This window comes from Thunnus maccoyii, chromosome 23 (genome assembly GCF_910596095.1).
Source record: "Thunnus maccoyii chromosome 23, fThuMac1.1, whole genome shotgun sequence".
Taxonomy (NCBI): Eukaryota; Metazoa; Chordata; class Actinopteri; order Scombriformes; family Scombridae; genus Thunnus; species Thunnus maccoyii.
In genome coordinates, this window is record NC_056555.1 from 10,335,994 (window position 1) to 10,358,716 (window position 22,723).

The following is a 22,723-nucleotide window of genomic DNA, read 5'->3' on the forward strand; positions in this document are numbered from 1 at the left end:
TTTCCATCTCCGCTTGTCCCTGTCTCAGCTTCATCTGTCATCTAGAGTATCGCTTTCTCTGCCTGCCTTTTAGAGGCCGACCGATACATTGGCAGGACGATATATCAGCTGCTTTTACCTTATAACAGATATATTGGTGTCTCTGTAAGCCAATGAATGTTAACAGGAAATATAAAGTACTCAAATTAATATATGTTTTAGGCAACTTGGGAAACAACAATTATTGTTTCAACTCTATTTACTTTTATATGAACAATGACTATGTGTAACATGAAAGAGGTTGCTCGTAGTGACAAACCCACATAAAATTACCACTCCGCTCTGCAGTTTTATCTCAGCTCTACAGAGCATTTTAGTGTCTTTCAGTTCCCTGTTTTGGTTTAACGGCCCACAGCGTTAGTATTTCATTTCCTTCAGCTATTTCCAGCAAAAAGGCTCAGTTAAACCCACTGTAACCCACCAAACAGCTGACAAAGTTAGCGACTAGCTGGTGACCACAGTGCAGCATTTAGCTGCTAAAAAGCAAGATATTTTTCTCAGGAATTGGTGGACATGTGTTAGGTGGACAGAGACGCAACTCCAAATGAATGCTAACGTTGCTCAGTGTCTCCTGCATGTGTAAAGAGCTTGCTATCAACTTTACAAGGCCATAATGTGTCAAATGTGTTTGAGTTTTAGCTTGTTGTGGAGATCTGCCCTAAGGTGGCAAAAAAGTTTAATGCTCATTAACAATGTGATTATTTTTGGGGTTTTATAGAATTCATTTTTATATAGTCTCAACATTAACAGTATCGTATTTGTGTTGTTTACAGTTGTTCATAAAAATTGATACAGATTTAATTATCTGTTTACTTTTTAAAATTTACTGCTATATTTGCCGTTTGAAAAGTTAATTTTTCAGTTGAAAAATGTCCTGCTCAGTACATATCTTGCCTTTTAATACCAAATTAAAGGGACTTTTATCAAAAATAACTGCTTACATTACATGTTTGTTACAAAAGGTTTATCTATTGATATACTGTGAGCATTTTTTTTACTCTAAAATATCAATATCAGCATCTGCCTGAAAAGTCTAGTATCGGTCGGACTCTACTGTCTTTACCCAGTTGTATTGCATTTCTCTCTCACCCCTTCCTCACTGTGTCTTTTCCTCTTGGCCCACAATGCAGCAGTTTAGCCAACAGCTGCAGACTACGTGTTCAGCTAAAATATGAAGAGACACTTGATTAGTATGAATTTAGGTTAGTACTTGGTTTAAATTTTATAGGATTTACTCATGTCCACGCGGCCAGCTCCTTTTCTGTATCTGCATCTGTCTGCATGCCACAGTGTGACTATCAACCACAATATCTTGCGGTTTGGTTGTCAAAGCCGAGGTCTTAAGCTGTGTCTATAGCATCAGAGCTCAGCTCAATCTCAATACCATCTGCTTTCCGCTCACACTCTATCTCTTCCAAAACAAATTTTTGAAAGTGTGGCTTCAGCTCGAATGAGGAAAAATTTCACTGAGCATGAGCAGATGACATTCATAGGCAAACCTGAGAAGCTAATGCCACTGTGGCACGAGAAATGCAGCGGGATAACATGCCGACGTTTTTGAGGGTAAGGGTAAGAGATGGGCTAAGGATTTTGAATGCCTCAGATGCATTGTCATTAGTGACTTCAGATTTGGCCACTAGACACAATCCTCCCTCAAATCGCCCTACAATCTCCCTTATGCTGACTTTGGCTGTAAGATAGAAGACGAACCAGCGAGGGGAAATTTCACACCAGTTGTAGGGAAAAGACCTGAGGGTTAAAGATGTTAAGTTTCCATTTGGTGAGGAAAATCGAGACTCCTGCATTCCCAGACAATGGTTCACATTCTATAACACCTCTCAGTGCCATGTGAATCATACACACAGAGACAGACTGACTGAAGTTATCTGTTCTCACACACACAGACACACACGCACAGCCAAGAAAATCTCAATGGAATACCTTGGATGCATTATACTTTACAGGGTGCTGGCAGGCTACACTAAGCACTGCTGGGATTAACCAACCACTGAATTTATCTATGAGTCAGTGACCCGAAAGATCAAATGCAAAATCAAACTAGCAATTAAACAGTGTCAAAGCTGTAGTATTTTACATGTGGTTTCAAATGTAAGTATCTCTATAATATTAGTATTCATGATTGAATAAGCAACATTCAAAGTTGGGAAAAAAAAACATTCTTAGTTAATATTTTTTTCAGAGTTGAACACTCATCTGATCTGCTTCGTCAGGACTTTCTGGGTGTAGTTTGGTCAAAGTTGACTGACAGTGATGTGAACACAAATAAACACACAGCTGTTAACAGATTTGGATTCAAATGAGCTAAACTCTTATCGGTGTACAGACATACAGTACATGACATCATCTTCTTCCAACTGAGCTCCACCCAATTTTAAGAACCAAAACTGTTTCCAAATTAGCTAAAAATGTTGTGCTTATGTAGGACCTGTCGCTTATTGAAATAAGCTAATTGAGAAAATACGTTTTCAGAGCCTTTAAAGGATCATTCTGTACTATGATTGTACTCACCAAGTTAAATCAAGTTAAATCATTGATCTGGGAATACAACGGCATCAATTTAAATGCCTTCCAACAGGGCATGACACAGGGTTTTAAACAAAGCTCCAGATAGCTAAACTTATTAGCTAAACTTACTCGCTACCCAAACTGTCAGTTGTAAACACCTTACTAAATTATTTCCGGGTTCAACTTTGACCTTCCATACATGTGGTTGTTGTGTGTGCACACAACTTTCCTGTTTTTTGTTTTTAATTATTTCAGGCGTACTTAGTTTTGGTTTCATCTCCGAATAAAGTGATCTATAAAAAATGGCTAAAATCTTGGCTTATTTATAAGAAGTCTGATTGTCTTATCAATTGTGTTTCTTGGCCAATTTCACTTTTATTGTAGTGATGCCTCCATCTTCCAAGATCTTAGTAATTACTTATCATAGCCAATGCATGTTGTGATACACTTGTGATAATAAATAGCATTTGTTTCAATTATCTTTCAAAGTGACAAATTCCTCTTGGAAAGGAAGCTGTAGCTCGATACTTTCTAAACTATGTGTTGCCCTGATAAAAACAAATTACTCTCAGTGTTGCATTCTTGAATCCTTTGTTTTATTTTCCACTGTCAGCAAGATAACCTCACTAAACTTTGAGCACGCTGTCATCTGTCGTATATTTAGACTATGACTCACTGTTCTTTTTATATTTTCTTCTCTCAGGGTCCCACACATGGATGGGAGTTTGAGGAGCTGTCCCTCTCACTGCTCATCACACTGTACACGTTGGATCTGAAGGTATTATGACCTTTCTCTCCTGTGGGGAGACGGCTGAAAAACACCTGCACATCACCAGCCAGCGTTCCCCTTCAGGCTGAGGGTGTGTTTATGTGTTCTTAAAGCTCACGCTTGAAGCTAAGTCACACTTAAATTGCAATAAAAACATTACCCCGAGATGCCATAGCCGTCATCTGAATCTCACAGCTTTTCCACAGCAGGTTTTAGCGCACAGGTGCTCCATTTAAACTGCAAATATTTGGTCTTTACTTTAATTTCTGAAGACATCCTACTAAATCCAGCTCCAGCAAGTTTCAAAATCTTGTTTGAAGCACTTTAAAGTTAACCAGCTAAGATGATAAATTCTTAATTGTCAGCTGCTGATCCAATTTACCAAATTAAATAACAGTCCAAGTTGAGTTGATATAGCAGTTGGCTGAAAAAGAAGGGTTATAAAACATTGTCTTATTTTCAAATGTTGGTTTTAAGAGGAACATTTGCATTAAGAGTTCTTCTTACTGCCCAAATCATAAATAATACTGTAAAAAGGAAACTTTTCTCTCTCCAATCATTTACTTTTAAAAGGCTTGTGTCCCTTTTTAAAGTGCACTTTCAGATGCTGCACCCACAATCAGGCAGAATAGGAGAAAAAGCATTCCAAAAGTACAAATCCCACACAAAATAGGGATGTTTGTACGGCATCAAAAGGCTACTGCTCACTGGCGGTGCTCCATATGACCAAATATGGAAGGAAAAAATGCTGCCTTTTCCCGTAACCAAACTGGGAAGAAGGAAAAAAAAAAAAAAAAAAAAAAAAAAAAGGGAAGGTTTTCTTGCATGCTGTGTGCACAGCGAGATAGAGCTCTCACACTCACTACACAGTGGCCACAGAGTTGGCTCCCTCTCAAAACAGCATGACTGATGGCGATGTTGGACCTGCCGTGACATCTCAGTGAACACTGTCGGGCACACACAAACACACGCACACCTGCACGACTACAGATTCATGAAAGAGAGGCGCACACCGATCTTTTCACTGCGCTGACATTTCATTTTTAAACACACACAAAAGCTTTCTTCACTTTCACATATGAGCTCTATGCTGTAGTCTCAGCAGTGCACTTTGAGTCGGAGCCCCCTGGAAAGGGAACATTCCTCTCACTGAAAAAGCAGCCGTCTCAAACGCCACAGTACTCTGCTTAAGTTAGAAACGGTTTGTTTATCTGGCCCCCCTCGCTATATGGAGCAGCTCTGACATTCTCCTGCCACAAAAAAAAAAAAAAAAAAAAAAAAGTCTGCGGGCATGTCATTTCACAAGAAACTTATCAAATTATCTGGGGCAGATTTTTGGAGTGCTTGTGAGCTGCCAGCGCTGGAGCAAAACTGCTGGGAGACGGAAAAAAATCTGCAGTCAACACAGAACAAAGCAATAAATAAAGGGACTTGTGCTTCTGTTTTCACAAAACTGTCCAGATCAACAAGTCACTGAATCCCTGAATTCCATCTGAAAGGAAAGTTTTTTTGGGAAATACGCCTATTCCCTTCCTTGCTGAGAGTTAGATGAGAAGATTAATGCAACTTTCATGTCTCTACGCTAAATATGAGGCTAAGAAAAGTTCCACTAGCTTCCTAAAACTATTACTGGGTATAATGAACAACTGAAATATCTCCAATTATGACAATACTACTGTACTTTTTGAAAGGAACGTCTTTTTCATTGCTGCCCAACAACGAACAGCCGAGAACAAAGCGATAAATAAATAATTCCTGCTCTTTCTTTTCCTGTTTGCTCAGGATTCAGGTGGTTTTAGCTTTTCGGCACTACAGCCATTCTTATGTAAACACCTCCTTGAAATAATATATTTAGATATTCTGCTGCAAATAACCAGAATGTCAAATAATCTCAGTAAACACACACCCCTGCACTTGAGGTGTGATATTAACAGTCTGTTGTGTAATCCAACAAGGTCGTTATAGTCAAGCCTCCATCTTTTTTTGTCACTGTTAGCCAAATGTGACGTCAGCAGTGCAAATCTAATATGTAGAGCACAAATCTAACTAGTCTTTAATAGTATTTACAAAGACAGGACAAATTAATAACTAAATGCAATTTTTCCACATCGTTTTCCTGTCAAAACAAACCACAGTTATGTTGAATACACAAGGACATGATAATCGAGTCTCTCAGTACCTTAGGGTGCACTGGGACATCTTTAAAGACTATTAAACAGGATCGTAAATAAGTAATAACAGACAGCTGCTGAATGAAGCCGCAGACAAAGTTGATGGTAATCTCAATGCACTGCAAAAAACAAAAAAACAAAAAACATCTAACCGAGTCATTTCACTGTTTTTAAAACCAAATTTTAAACCAGTAAGTATTTGTGCCAGCGAAGTGATATAATTTCCTCCATTTTAAATGCGAGTCAGCAGTCGAATCTGTCCTGTTCTGCCTCATTTTATAAAGAATCTTTTGTCTATCGTTTTAAACAAAAGAATAGGATGTCTAGTCTGAACACGAGGACATGTGACATGCCATGAATCGCTCTCTCATCCTTCTCTCGCATCCATTTCCAGGGGAAAAGCAGCCTCTCCGCTTGTTCCTTTAGGACATCTCGTCTTGACACCAGCCTTCTGTCAGAGTAAATGAGGCCCGGGCAGGAGTCTGTGTCTCCTCAACAGGACATTAATCTGCTACTAGTGAGCTGACCAGGGAGACTTGTGGAACCAGAGTGCTGATATATGGTGGGTTTTAGTCTAAGCACTGCTACTGCCGACACCGCAGCTAGAGAACAGTTTATCCAGCTGATGGCAATAAAGCAGAATCGAACGGAAAAGGGTAAAAACAGGACGGAACAGAACAGAAATTACCTCTACTACGCATTAAAGACCTTGCTTTCTTTCAAATCTGTGAGGGAAGGTGCAATTATTTTCTTATAACCAGGCAACCGAAAGATTACAGCTTCAATCACTGCAAAAAAAGCCAGTGTGTCTAGCTGAATGGCCCTGAGGCTAGATCCTGAACTTGTACCGTTTTAATAAGTGTAAGTCACTCGGGATATGCACCAAAGCTCAGTGACTAAAATGTAAAAGTATACATGATTAGCATGATCCACAGCAGCCCACAGCCTCTGGTATATGGGTAATAACATGACATGCTGGAAACATTAAGTGGAACATAAAAATGTATTTCTCATAAAGCTTGAGAGGTTCCTGATGTGTTTCTCTAAGGCAAAAAAAAAAAAAAAAACGGAAAGAGAATGGATCTGCTGAACATTTGTGACATGCTTCCTATAAAAGCCACGTTTCTGCCGTGGCGGACGTGTGGCTCTTCGTGGCCGGAGAGAAATTACACTTTGGTGAGGGAAGGCAGAGAAAATCGGAAGGTTGAAAAAAAAAAAAGAATGTAAACGGCCGAGTGATTTATGTGGCTGACTCAAACCACACTAAGAGAACGTCTTCCATTATACCTTACATGGAAACATACATGAGGGTAGAGTGAGGCTAAAAAGCATGATGCAATGCCCTCACACACTGAGAGCCTGTTGAAAACATGACAGCTGAGTGCGAACCCTGACAAAAGTTTGCCTTTTTTGCACATGTATCACAGGCCCATTTCAGGAAAAAAGACACACACACACAAAAGAAAAAATCACTTGCACAAAGGACATATTTATTTAAATCTCTCCAAAATGTCATAAATCTTTATCTTTCTTGCCTTGTTTGAACACACAAGTCAGTAAATCACGGGGTGGAATGCCAATTTTTTGAAGTGCGCTGCGAGGCTTTTCAAGGGTATTAGATGACAAGGTATTTTTCAACATAAGGGGCTGCATTCCTGGAGAGAGATAGGAGGAGATTAAGGAGCGGGTGGGTGGTGGGTGGGGTGGCGGGCGAGCAGGATGACTTGACCAAGAGGGTCTATTACTCACAGTGGATGTGGAGCGATCCCCTGACAGTGCTTTCAGTTCAGTCGTATTGGAAGGGGAGGGGGGGGGCAATTTTCTTGAGGGAATGAACAGACAAGACACATGCTGCACACATATAGCCAGAAAAATGAATGATAATAGACAACCTATACTGTTTTTGTTTTAATCCTATGACTCTCTCTCTCTCTCTCTCTCTCTCTCTCTCTCTGCATTCGTGTGGCCCTGACATGTTCTCAGTAAATTGATGCGGGCCCGAACCATTCAATGGTGGATGTGCTGGGACTCCTCAGCCAGGTGTGGAAACTAAAAAGGTGTCTCTGAGCAGTGTACTCAGTAGAAAGTTGATGAATGGGCGTCAGTGGCCATGACAGTGACCAAGAGAAGATAAGTGGCATTTTTAAGGTAAAAGGCGTTCAACAGGTTTAAGTTATACCGCACACCATCTATCACTCTACACTGTGGAATTTTCCTTAAACAAACACACTTATGTTTAACATTAAGTGTTTCTCACCTGAACCTATTGTGAGAATCCTTGAAGCAATAAAGCATGGTGTACTTTTTGTTTTAATTTTGATGGACTGCACACTGGTTCACACTTTGCTAGGTGTGTGTTCTAAAAGTAAGAAATTAGCCTTGACGCTCTCATAAAACAATTGCAAAGCGGATATTTTGAATATTTTGAAACCCGCATTGCTTACATAAACTAGCAGTCTCCCTTTTACCTGCCTTTTTGGCATAATTACATGTTTTGGTACGTTACCACCACCAATTGTTGGTGCCTGCGTGAATTCTCTGCATTTTGTTTCGCCTAAGCTGGCAGGACCAGCGCTGGGCTATGAGGGGATTTTGGCGTAGAGGCCGCAGTTGAAATTGCAGGTCATGTGATTCACACTGGGCCATAAGAAAATATTCCAACACACAATCATTACAAAAGAGACAGCTGTTAAATAATTCTGACTGTCATAACACCCCAAAGTGACTCTTTGTGTTATCAAAATTTGATCCATTAAGTTCACGAGGAGCCGAATCAGTCAGTTATTTCCCTGACATTAATACCTCATCTACACTGTGATCTGTATATCCGGATAGCTTAACTGGATAAGGGAAAATGTGCACACTTTGGACCTAAAAATGCAGAAGACTGAGGAAGCCTGAAAGACTTTATTTGGCATATGCACCTGGTGAGCAACTTTCATTGAAATAGAATAAGGCACCATTCATTCCAGTTTTCAACTGCATACATTTCTTTGTGTTTTATGGCTTGCATGCACCACATAGTTGCATTAGTATACCACCCTTTAAACTAGGCAGAAATTGGTACTGTGTTGTCTTAATAGACAAGTTTGGAGCACGCTGGTGGCCTAGGGGTTAAGGCACCAACCATGAACTGCAATGTCACTGGTTTGCATCCAGCCGCAGACCTCTGTTGCATGTCACTCCCATCTCTCTACCCCCTCATTTCCTGTCATCTCTCTACTGTCGCTATATAATAAAGGCATAAAAAATGCGCAAAAAGCATTGAAAATCAATACTGCTTCAGTTCTTTCTAGGAGATTGGATTCAATACTGAACTTCATGACTTTTACAGTAATTCTCCTCACCAAGTGTGAGCCAGTGCAAATCGAGGGCACAAACAGCACATGGAAGACAATACTGTAGTTACAAGAAGAAGAAGGAATGTAATAGAAAAAGCCAGAGCATAGCTTTTGACAAAGGACTGCAGAAGTCAGCAGAAAATTCAGTGGAGTAAACCAGTCCTAATCCCAGTCCACCTACACTGGTTGACAGATAAGATGCCAGAAATAAGAAATATAGAGCTTTTTCATTTAGACAAAGATGAACACCAAACAAACATAGCCTACTCCTGTGCAAAAGTTAGCTTTCTTCTAGCTTGCGGTGCTTTGTTGTATCACATTTTAACATACTTAAGCATTAGCATTGCTTTTGAATCAGCGGATGCACATTCTCTAAGTGACAGAGAGCTCACCTCTCCATCCAAAAAATACATTCCACTCTTCTCATAGCTCAAATCCTTTCAGGGCTCTACAGGGCTAAAGTTCACTAGCTTTACCAGATCTCATTTTCGTGCATGGCTGTGCTGGCTGTTATTATTAGTGTGGCAGCCAGCCAGAGAGTGTCTTGCGCAGGTACACGTCTACTATCCCTCTCAATCCCTCCCTCTCACCCCCCCGAGGTGAGAGGCACAAGCCACAGTCTTTAATTTGTAAGTAGACAGAAGGTTATGTATGTCATCTTATGATATGCACTCACTGCAGGTGTGTTGGTACTATGGTCATTGTTTCTGTCAGTTTAGGAGCCTAAATGACCACCAGTGCAAAGACTAGTGATCTTCATATCTGTAGCTTACAGTTGCAGAGCAGCTATAGTCAGCAGAACATCTTGAACTGAATCCTTCAGCAGAGTTACTCTGTGTCTGTCTCTATTTCTTCTCTCTTTCTGTGGTTATGTGACTTTGGAATCCATTGCCAGAAATTCCAGGAAACCCTAGAGCTTCATGAGACATAACAAAGCTCTCTCTCTTCCTCTGTCTTTGTCTCTTTCACTGTAGATTATACTACGTTGCTCTGTCTGACTTTTGCAGGCCTGGAAGCTTTGTGCTTCATTCTCCTTGGGAGTAAAAAGTAATTTTATTCAGTGGCTGATTGACTCATATCATACTCTTTTAAATAGTGGAGTTTCTTACTTTTAATGCCTGTGCTAATTCTAGACCACAGACTATTTAGACCATGGAAGACGTAATCATCACTGAATGCCATTAGCATGATGTGGTATTTACCAGTAAATTGAGGATAAAATTCAGCTTTAGAGGTTAATATATGTGCGGTATTTAAGCCTTCTAATTCCTAAATTTATTAGAATAACACATATCTCAGACAGCCATGAAATTGTAAATAATTGAGCGGTGCTCTTAGGAGGCTTCTCTGGTTGCTCCGTCGAGGTTGCTGCAAGCTTTTTTCTAGCTGATGGCAAAACTGGAAATGAGATTTGGTTCACAAAGCAGCAGAGCTAAATGGGAATAAATCCAAAACCACAGCCGTCCCCCCCGGCACTAATCTGTCCATGGGGGTTCACCCATCTCCTCTCGCTCAAAACTGTCTCCTACACCTGGGTCAACTCTGCTCTTTAACACATGGATGCATGTCTGCGCCCCCTCATACACATATGCAGGCACCTAAATACATACCTATTCACCCCCACCCACCACCCACCTTGTGTTTATGTTCAGAGCTTGAGTGACTGGTATTTCATTTCGGCCTGCCCGGAGCCCTTTTGCACAGTTTGGCTTGGCCGGTGTACCATTACTGGTCATTAAGTCTAACCTGAACTAATAGGGGCCCATTTTCCAAGGTGGTCTCCCAGGTGGCTGTCACAGGAGTGAGTGGCACTGCAGGACTCAGGACCTGTCTCAGGCACACCGAGTCTCATGAAAAATCTGCTGGGATGCAAGCCAGACTCCATCATACACGGGACACAGACTCTTTGATAACAAGAACCCATTGTTCTAGGGGGGCGTCTGGGTGTTTTGTTTCTCATTAAGGCAGGTTTAATGAGGCCAGCCAGAATGGGCACCCTATCCTATCCCTATCCCTTAAATGCACTCTACAGTATTTGTATGTTCTTTAACATCTGATCCAATGAACCTTCAACAATCCACCTGAAATCATTTGCTCAAACCTTAACTTTCCAAAATCACCAGCATCCCAAACACCTAATGCTGGTTTCTGCTTCAGCTTACATATACTATCATTAATATAAAACCAAGTCACACTGCTATATTGGCTATTATTAGCTTCATGCAGATATATCGGTATCAGCGTATATGTTCATTAACAAGAAACTGCAGTATAGGATTGCCAAATGTGTTAAAGTCATTTAGAAACAGTGTTGCCATTACATAGTTTGTCAACCAGGTAGCACTGAAGCTTATTTTTCAATTAAAAATTTTGGTTTATTTTGGTCATAGTTTCTCAAAAACAAACTCAAGGGACCCTTACCAAAAATGTTTGTGCATTTACGAAAAATATAACTATCTGCCGAAATAGTAATAATAAAATTTCTTCTCATATATCAAGTATCAGTGTCAGTTACTTTTGCTCCCCGATATCACAAACAGTACTAAATCTCAAAAAAAGTTTTTATTAGTTGTACAACTTACTTACCAATCATCATGCAGCTCTAGCTGATTGCTAAAAGAGGGATAACTTTATACAAACTTTACATTCATTGCTCTATTTTTGATAATACACAGATGGTTCCAGGTCCTGTACATTCTCTTCACGTAATAACTTTTCGCCAGTAGAGAGCTTAGTAGCTTCTGACTTTAATGAGATTTAAAACAGACTTCATATCAGGAGACTCTGACAGAGTAAATATGATGATATCCAAATAGCTGATGTCTTCTTTTATCATCAAACTATTTATATGTTTTAGCTGTGCTCTCCTCCGTGAGACGTGTCATCATTAATCAGAGGAGAAGGAGCCATTAGTCTAGATGTGGGGGTAATTAATCCACGCTCACACTCCATTAGACGTCATGCTCAATTTGTGTAGAGAGCTGTGTACTGGGTAAATAAGTAGAGAGGACGGGACCCACAGCTATTATTTCTGAGTAGCATGGCATCTCAGGAGTTGCTAACGTGAAAAGTTTGATTTAAACTACTAAGAACACACAGTTCAAGTGGATATTGTACAACTTAAATTAAAGGAGGACTGGTATAAATTATTGTCTGTATTAAATAATTGTATTCACCTTTTTTTATGTAGGAAATTTGTGAACTCTGATGTCTGATCAGAGGATAATCATATGCATATGTATCTTAGTCATAAAAAATGTGACTGGACTTCAGCATTAAAGCCAAACCGTTAGCCTCCAACAAGGTTAAACTGCAGTAGGGCATATAGTATGAATCAGCCTTTAGTTTAATAAGTACCATTTGGCTGTCACCTCAGCGGCCGTAGAGCTGCTCTATTACAGTAAAGCCCCTCCAGTACAGAGCTAGGGTTATTCAATAAAAACCTGACTGAGTGTTTCTCCCAATCACCACTGGCAGAGCTCTGATGAGGTAAAGAGTTCTCCTATGCCAGCCTCTGTCCCTACGGAGTACTGTCTGATTAAAATGGTTTTTTGAGGCCATATTTTTGTTCTCCTTGTCCCCTTGCCAGACTAGACTTTGAGTACAGAGAGAAAAATTGACAAATTACCAAACGCATACTGAAATGAATCCATGAAAACAGATCTAATCTGTAAAGGTCTCTGATAGGTAGATAGATGAGAGCATTGGATTTCTCCTTTTTTTTTTTGAGAAATTGTTGGTATCCATGTTTCAAAGACGCAGGAAGAGAATGCTGAAAGTACCTAAACATACTCTACATTTGTTACAGGCGTTGAGGGAAGAATGTGTTTGCATCCACCATTCTGTGCTTTTGATCTTCAGCCTTAATCACATTCACCTACCCCCTCCCAACAGGGCAGTGACATGTGAAGTGGAAAGAAATGGCAATAGCAGAGTGGCCCACTGGCCGGCATTCTTACTCTCCCGTTCTCTCGCCTTGCTTGTAATACATTCCTGAGCAATCCTCAGAGGCTCATATGTAAATGCCTGAGTATGCTTCTGATTAGGAGGCACAAAGAGTACACTCTATAAATGCACTCTTAAACAATTACCACTGCTCCCGACTGTAGCCTCGACACAGACCTCAGACTGTGCTGCTGCCTGACTGGCTTATTCAGGTGGGAAAGATGGATGCAGACCATTTGCAAGAATGAGCCTCGTTATAAGACACATGTGCAGAGTTTGATTTTAAGTACCAGACCGAGAAAGGTTTAAGAAACATCAAGAATAAAATTTTATTTTGTGTTGAATGAGTCAATTAGTTGAGTAAATGACTGATCACAGATCAAATAACTATTTCTATGTGAAAGACTTTGGGAAGGAAACCCACAGAGAATTACTGTATCTTTTTTGTCTAATCTGTAACCCTAAATGTTTTATCAGGGGTTATGTGCCAGACCCTTTCTTGGTCAGGACCAGTGTAATTGCCAGACAAATGGTCCACACACCAAGAAATAGTCTGGCAAATAACCCCACATATAATTTCAATTTGTGGCTTTACACCTTGGTTTTTGTAAGGATTAAATAAATGAAATACAACATGTTCATTAGTGGTCTTTACGCATATTTGTTCAATAAGTGTATTTCCCAAAATGTTTCCCTTTTATGTATTAATATGTTGTAGGACCATCTGATAACATTGTATCGTCCTTAGATTTTACACTAGGAATTAAAATAATTGTATTGAAATACTAAGGATTTGGTCCAAATTCAGTCCAAAAAAATACTCTCAACTTCTAAGCTCTTCCAAAGAATGAGACAGAATTACAGTAGAAGTCTGACTCATGTGGATAGCCATGTAAGGACACAGTGATTGTTTTATGTGTATGAGGTAAGTCCTTGCTTCCATCATTACCACATACAAGCCTGATCTCGCTCTTGCCAGTTCTCACTCCCCTTATGGCTGGCGTCCAACGTAGACTATCCAAGCTGTCCTTCACATTCGCCATACACACTTCAGCACACACAGCACCTCTATAGCCACAAGCATAAATCCAGCAGGCCTATAACTGACCTGCACACTGCCCTGTCTGTTCCCCCCGTGCGATTCATAGAGCAGTTAACCTTGCTAACTGTGTAAACACATGACCTCACCGGTCATGTGTTCACACTCATTGGTATTTTTCACACACGCCGCTGGGATTTACATCACCTTATTACCTCCACGTTCCCTTAATTCCCCATTACCCTAAAATATGGGACTTTTAGAAGGTGATTTGACAAGCTCTTGATTAGCCATGTTTGTTTAGTTTTGGGACGCTATGGGAGGAAGACGAGAGGCTGAGAGGAGGGGAGGAGGAGGAGAGCGGAGGTGAAGAGAGGACAGGGGCAAAGAGGGGAAAGAATGGAAAGCTGGCGAGGAGAAGAAGTATAAAGGTGATGTGAGAGTGAAAGTTATAGTAATCATTTCTTTTTGGGAGGTATGAAAAGGACCAGAGGCAGATTGGTGTTAAAGGAAAGGAGAGAGGCAAAGGGAAAGTCAATGCAGCTGTTAGGAGAGAGACGTGTAAGGTGGTTTCTCTGCCACAGGGACACACTGTGCACGTCTAAGGTCCCAGTGGGAGGACGCAAAAGGAAAACACAAGGCCAATCAGCTAACGGAGACATTTCCTGTGCTTGTTTTATCAGATGAGAAGAAGCCCAAAGGCTAAATGTCCCTCTCAACAATGTTGTACACTTCTCCCAAAAACCCGCTTTGGGGAACGAAGGAGAGAACATGCATCTTTGTAGGATGACATCAGAAGCGCTGCTTAGGAGCACTGACCTCACTCTCGCACAATCAATCATCGACAAAAACTCCATGAAATGTAGACCACAAAAGTAAGAAAGGAGGTTTTACCTTATAAGATATAAAGCAAGGCTGCCTTGCGCAGAATTAAATCATCACCCATTAAAAAACAAAAGATTTTGTTTGAGGGAAAGGAATACAATAGTCTTTTTTTTACAGCTATGAAACTTCTGGCGGAGCTTGGCATCTGGCAACTGGCAGATGGCGGGCCAATATGCCAATTACCAGCACTGACATGCCATGCTGCCTATTAGGCAATCTGGCCTTGAGTGATAGCACTTTAAAGTCAGAAAACGACACGAGTGAGAGGCTGATCTAACAAACCCTCTTCATCAGAGTGTGACTAAAGCCCAGAGGAATTCAAACACAGGTCTTTCATGCCCACATGACTGGTTCAGTCAAGAGAATCAAAGTTTGGGAGTTAGTTTGGAAAGAAAATGAAGATAGAAATCTTAGGAGGAAGGATCATTGTGAAATACTTTACACATGTAAACTGTATTGAATCTGCAGCTTGAAAATAGCTATGTAAATGCGGTTTGATTAAATAAGACTTAATTCGGTGGTGAATCTATGATAGGCCAAGGTATGGGTCGACAAAAAGGGGGGGGGGGGGGAATGAAAGTCAGCATTCTCCATCACCCAAGAGACAACCAGAGTATAATTGTACAGTGAAAAATTGCCAGAACGTCCTAGAGCACCATGGATATTCCCCTACAGAACTGTTCCATGTCAGCTTGGCTGCATAATGAGGAACAACAAACAGAATAAAGCTAAATTACACAGAGGGAAATTGCATGGCATGAGAGGTTTTTCTTTTAAAAATGGCAAATAACAGGAATTTATATATCACAAACATCACAAACTGTAACTGCATATTTTCCAGGACCTAAATAAACACCATCTAAGGTTTCATGCCCTTGTGTGACTTCAAAAGCAATTAAGCAGCACTACCAGTTTTGCCTACTGCTTGTTTGACTGTTGTTACCCGGTGAAGAGTTAAGAATTCTTTTCCAGCCCTGAAATCTGCCCGTCTGTCCAAGCTCACCATATTATACAACTTAGTGTGCGGTTCTGGATGCAGCACATTCAAATTACATGCTATCAAATTCAAAGGCGAGGGGGAACAGAACGAGTACGCTGTGGGGCTCGAGTCCAGGGCCAAAGTCCCATGAGCGTTAGCTTCATGTCAATCACAATCACTTCAAATGAATTGAACCCTGTCCTACTCCTGCAGTTGTCCAGAAGACACAAACCTAAAACCTAAACTAAATTTATTTCCACAAACTGGTAGGCACTGATGACAACAATGTTATTGATTAAACAGAAAGCCCTAATTTTGCATGTGTTTTCTTGCTGGCGTGGTAGGGCGGCATCTCTATCTCAAACTACATTCTTAGAACAAACAAATCTACATAAAACCAAGCCAAAGGGCAAAAGACTAGAACACAGGAAACATGCTTGACATAGTTTCACTGGTCCGTTATGAGAAGAAACCAGAAAATAGCTCTGGCACCTGCTGTGCAGAAACAATGTATGTTTGGACTGCTATATCAGCATGCAGTCACTGGAAACCAAACCACATTTGGAAAACTTTCACGCTGAACACAGTATAGGTAAACATCTATTATAAAAGAACAGAACAGTCCGATCATTTGTGTTAGAAAATTTCCCCTGCCAGTTTTCCATTCTATTCAAATTCAGTTTGCCACTTGGTTGGCTGCCTTAGCTTAGTGGTGGTAAGAAACTATTGCCTTGCAAGGAAACTCTGGATTCTTGCTTTGGAACTTGATATGGTGGTGGATTATGAGTATCTAGGATCAAACTAAAACAAAGCACCCGCATACAGTGCACTGCATGCATGTAACACACATAACTGTGCATGCAAACCTACATGGGCACATGTCCATTCTGATTTTAATGAGGCAGTATGGTCACCTTATCCAACATTTAACTTTAATCAGCGAGAGAAGGGAGGGAGAAGGAGATGAAGAGAGAAAGAGAGAGAGAGGGAGCCAGCATACAGTAACTAGAAGCCTTCACCGCACTGTGCAGTCCAAAGCCAGACTCCGGAAATGCATGGCAATGTTCCCTACATCCTGCCCGCCCAGCCCTAACCCTGGCCCTGGCTCCCGCCCCACACTGCCAAACCCCTGTTATCACTCTGTGCAATTACCTCCAGATTCTTTTGCACCCATATCATATCGTGCCAATTATAAAATCCCTCTCTAAGTACACTACAAAGCACTACATGCATTTTAGTGTAAAGCCTGCTGTTTTCTGTGTGTGTTTCAGCCTAGAAATAGCAGTGTGAAAGTGTGTATGCATGTCAACAGGCGTGCAAAACCTGAAAAAACCCCCCCAAAAAACAGAAAACATCCTACAGCACTGATTCCCAACCAGGGCTAGCATTCTACTAGTACTCCTGGTTGCAGGGGGGTAAAGTAAAGTATTAGCAATCATGCAAAGAAGCTAAACAGTTAGTTAAAGGTGCAGTGTGTATAATTTAGTGGCATCTAGCAGAACGGACTTGGCAGAAATGGGATATAATATTCATAAGTATGTTTTCATGGGTGTATAATCATCTGATAGAAGAATCATTGTTTTTTCGTTACCTTAGAATGAGCCCTTTATATCTACATAGGGAGCGGGTCCTCTTCCACGGAGGCCACCATGTTGCATTGTCATGTTTCTACAGTAAACCAGAATGGACAAACCAAACACTGGTTCTAGAGTGGGCCTTTCACATTTTTTTCACAGCCACCGTAGGTTCTCCAACATGCCTGGAAGGAGGGGGTGGGGGTGATTATCCAGTTGGTTGCAATCTGCAACCTCACCACTAGATGCCAATAAATCCTACACACTGCACCTTTAAAAGTAATGGATAAATTGTTGAAATAGTTAGCTAAAAGTGATGCATAAATACTTGAAATAGCTAAAAGTGATGCATAAATGGTTGAAATAGTTAGCTAAATGTGATGGGTAAATGGTTGAAATAGTTAGCTAAATGTGATGGGTAAATGGTTGAAATAGTTAGCTAAATGTGATGGGAAAATGGTTGAAATAGTTAGCTAAATGTGATGGGTAAATGGTTGAAATAGTTAGCTAAATGTGATGGGAAAATGGTTGAAATAGTTAGCTAAATGTGATGGGTAAATGGTTGCAACTGATAGCTTAAAGTGATTCATAAATGGTTGAAATAGATAGCTTAAAGTGATGCATAAATGGTTGAAATAGTTAGTTAAAAGTAATGGATGAATAGTTGAAATAGAGGGCTAAAGGTAATGCGTAAATGGTTAAAATATTTAGCTAAATGTGATGGGTAAACAGTCCAAATAGATAGCAAAGAATTGTGTATAAATGGTTAAAAGAGTTAGCTAAAAGTAATGAGTGATTGAAATAGATAGCTAAAGGTAACAGATAAATGGTTGAAATAGATAACTAATACGTGGTTGAAAGAGTTAGCTAAAAGGAACAAGAGGTTGAAATATGTAGCTAAAGGTAACAGGTTAATGGTTGAAACACATCTAATAGGTTAAAACGTCCAGTTTCTGCCACTCCAAATCTTTGTTGTACAAATGCAAACTTGACCACACTGAGTTAAACATTGACAGCTCAACTGCATGAAGAAATTGTAACAATATCTATAGTCTAATAAACTGTGTTAAATAACATATATTTTCACATCAATTCAGATCAACACATCTGGAACATGATGGGTGGTGTCAATGAAGGGGTACTTGGTTCATCTGACAGGGCTGTAGGGGTACACCAGACAGAAAAAGTGGGAGCCGCTGTACTAGAGGACTGTTATGCATTGCATTCCAGAGGCTATTCCAATCATCTGTCACCAGGTTGGGCCTGCGCCTTATAAGGAGCGGAGGGCATTCTCCACGTGTTTTCCAAACACTGCACAACTTATCAGATACAGTTTCATGGACAATTACTATGCTGTCTCCCCCGAAAGCATTCAAAAAGAAAAGAATCTACAGATCTACCCTCTTCTCCCTCCCTCTATCCTCTTCCATTTTCCATGCTTCCATTTCACAGATACTACTATGTAACAAAGGCGAGATCAAAAGACTTGCTGGCTAACTCAAGTACAATGAGAGTTGAAGAAAGCCTTTTGCCTCAGGGGTGGTGGGTTTGCAAAGAATGTGATACCTTGAAATGATGAGAAGTGGATTCATCTGCAGCAGGCCTTGCCTTTTTGCAACACTGCCCTATGGCTTTGCCTGCAGGAGATGCTGGATGTGTTTAAACTTCATACGCTAAGGACAATTGCCTTCTGTATCTCAGCATGATTTTATGGTCAAATTTGATCGTTGACGGTCATGTGGGGAGTTGGTAGCCATATGGGGCACATCCTTGCCTATAGCTAACTTACTACACTTTCTACATGTCAAATTCCAACAGGAACTCCACATTCTGCAGTTATAGCTCAAGGATACAATTTTCCTTTTGGGTTTGGAGGATGCTATGCATACATTAACAGTCAAAATGTGATGTTAAACATATTTGCAACTTTATGTTGCAATCATTTAAAGTTGTTTCAGGCTGCAGTTAGTGCCATGTAAGCTACTGAGGCGATGAGAAACTTGGCTGGCCTGGCCTGGGTTAGGAGACACCCCCCGCCCCTTTATACTTTGTTCGATAGGAATCTGAAGCAGTGAGCGCGCATTACAGGAGTGGACATATGCGCTTTTCTTTGTGTAGTCCCGCGGTTGACAAAACATTTACATGACTCGACCCATAGAAAAGTTTATTATATCTCTCAATCACGAGTTTACTTTGCCTTCAGTTAACTGCTGGCGTGGAAAGCGCACAAAAGAGGGAGCGGCAAACAGCCAACATATTGTGAAAAGTAGACTCAGCAGCAGCAGCCCATGCGCACAGTAGAGACCCATAATGTGATAATCTGCCATCGTCATAAAAGGCATCATATGTTTCATTCGCTTAAGCATCAGTGCGTCATGAACTTTCATCCAAAGGACGGAGCCGAAAGAGTTCAGTATGCAGGCAGTTTAAAGTTTTTGCGCTTACCTGTGGATCTTAACGGGACAAAGTAAAGCTCTTGAGTCGAGTGTGAGGAGAGGAGAGGGAGCCAGTCTGCAGTCGGTCCTCCACTTCACTCAATGATAACTGAATACCCGTTCAAGCCCCTCCCTTTAAGACATAATCGCACATCTAGGCTTTCTCTTTGCACTGAAAAACGCTAAGCTATTGCTCAGACTCCTTAGCGACAAAGCCTGTTTAGTACAAACGAAAAATGAAATATGTCAACTCTGGGAAGAACTCTTGTAAAACTCCCAATAGCTGAAGTGATTTTAGGCAGTGACTGCCCTTTTTGGTTATCCTTTAGGGCAGTGGTTCTCAAACTTTTTCACGTCAAAGACCCCTAAACTGACACAAGTTAGACCACGGACTCAGATTTTGTCCCAGAGTCCCCCATCTGATAAGAATTTTGCTTTTAGGTGTTTTATTACAGAAAGCGTATGAAGTTCGTGACCAAAATAGTCATACATTCTGTCACTGTGTTACTTATGGATGGAATTATAGTGAAAATAATTTATTCCCCTTTTTGCTGGTGACCCACTGGAACCCCTGGGGGTCCCCGGACCCCACTTTGAGAACCTTGCTTTAGGGGGCCTCTGAAAGAAAATCACCTGTCAAGAGCGATCCTATGAAATGTTAATCTTGGACGGAAAAAAGAGGGCTGTTTGCTCACAGGCAGGCCTAAAATGTTATCCGTTTAACAGAAATAGTTACTAGTTTCATTTGACCTCAAGTAAGTGATCTTCATGACAATTATATTACTGTAAATTGCATTAATTTATACTTTTTCACTTAAAAGAAGTCTACTTTACCTTAAGTCACACTATATAGTCCCAGCTGTTGTTTCAGTATCTGATCTCCTGAAAAATAAATACATGGCAATCATTGAAAAACCAAGAACAATAACACGGCTGTCAAAGTATTTCCAAAAGATTCTTCCAACTACCTCAATAAAAAAAATATTCTGTCTGGTGCACCATAGAGAATATTTTTTTTCAACCCAACATATTTTTCTCAATACAATAATCCAAGATGGCAGTGTGCAGGCATGATAATATTTGCTAATTAGCACAAAACACAAAGTACAGCTGAGGTTGATTAGAATATGTCATTAGTTTTGTAGAAATTTGTTTATAAAACAAAGTATTGAACAGAATAAAATGTTGACCTAATGGTGGCGCTTATTTATTGATGTATTTAGTTATATTTCTGACTTGACTGATGACCTTTTACCAACTTTTGTTGGTTTTTAGGCTCTAACGCCTTTTAAAACTATTTGGAATATAATTATGGTGGAGAAATACTTAATTGTTTGATCGTTGTTGTTGCGTCATTATGTTTCATTTATTTGGCCTAAAAGTAGTAAAACTGAAATCTAAACATACTCCAATCAGATAGTCACTGTGGTAGGTTTTTCATTGCACAATGTAACTACCCCCAGGTTGCTACAAACCACCAAATTCCAAGAAAAAATATAGAGGAAATGACCTCAGTGTCCACTATATTAGTCACAGCCCTGACTTTACTTTTAGCATCAATACTGTGACATGATAGTCATGCATCAAGCACCATTTTCTGTACATATTCACAGTATTTCAAGCTAAGAAAATTGATAAGTGTGATGTATTTTCCTCCAAATGCACCCTTGCTATTTGTGACCTTTTGTCTGTCAGCAGTTTTGCTAAAGATGCAGGGAGTTAGAAGGTGACAAACACAATAGCTGCAGTGTTCTACTTTCTATCATGAAACAGCAGCATGGAGACACTGCCCCGCTTTGTCGCTCCCTTTAAAACAATGATGCTCAGAACAAAGAGTGAACTTAAGAGCATTAGGCCACTGGTGCAGAAATGAGCACCATATGTGCTGGTGCTCTTTTGCATGTGTTTTTTTTAAGATAAAGTGACATAAATGCGGCCTGTTGATTGTGTGCATGTGCAGATGCAATTGTGTGTAAGTGTGTGGTGTGCATGTGCCTGCTGCATGTGTGTGTGTGACGAAACGTTAAACAATGTGCACGAGGAAGGAGAGAGACAAAGACAGAGTGGAGGGAGGGGGTTAGCTCAACAAATCTGAAAATGTGTTTTCATTCCTTTGAAAAACGATGTATTTGAAGATAAACCTGTCACCCTTCATCTTGCAGGTTCCTCTAAGATTTTCATTCCTGATCTAGTTCGCACACAACGTCATGTTCACCAAACCCTCATTGCCCTGATGCAAAATCACTTCATGGTATAACGCGATTGCCAAAAATGATGCTGTGGGTTGGGCATGTTTTGAGTTAGTGTAATGCCCTTATACTCAAGGCTGATGCTCACTTGATATACTTACATCATGAGCTTAGGTGTTTACATCAGCCACACACCCCAGTTTATGACCTGCCTCTTCAGGTCTGTGGCCTTGCATGAATGTACCGTGTGTGTGATTTAGCAATTGAGTTTTGTGACTGAGAAAAAGGAGCTTTGCTACAACCGAACGGACATGTCACCACATAAGTCTTAACCATGTTAGTGCCAGCAGAGGTAGCACTGAGCATATGGATACTTGTCCATGTTTATGTGGCCACAAAGAAGGAAACTTCATGGCTGTTTTTCTGCTGCTGCTGCTGCTGCTGCTGTCAGGGATGCACAGACCAAAGACCAATATGCAGGTTATTTGCAGCCCCAGGCCAGAGAGATTCGCAATGTCAAAGCTACCTCACATATATACCTTCAAAATATGACATCAGAGGAAAAATACTTCTGTAATTGGTGCTGAGGTTAACATCATATTGCTTACAACACACCTTCAAAATGTCATCATTTCATCATATTGTTTTAGATCAGATAAAAGACTATGTTGCCACCTTGACTTAGACTGACATCAGGGTTAGGATTTGCCTTCAAAGTTGGATTCAGTTGTAGAAAAGAGGTATTGTTAATGATGAAAGTCACATATGTTACTCTGCAACAGTATTATCACAGCTGAAGAGAACAAAAGTTTCCATAACAACAATGAACAG

The 22,723-nt window shown here is 40.4% G+C and overlaps 1 protein-coding gene across 1 annotated transcript in view; it reads right to left on the minus strand.

Moving 5' to 3' along the window:
- cald1a (caldesmon 1a) overlaps positions 1–19,877 on the minus strand; it is a 55,828-nt gene extending 35,951 nt beyond the window's left edge. Inside the window, exon 1 of the mRNA XM_042403209.1 lies at positions 19,714–19,877. The gene's annotated coding sequence lies outside the window, so the exon portion shown is untranslated. The remainder of the gene's footprint in view (positions 1–19,713) is intronic.
- Between the last annotated feature and the right edge of the window lie 2,846 nt (positions 19,878–22,723).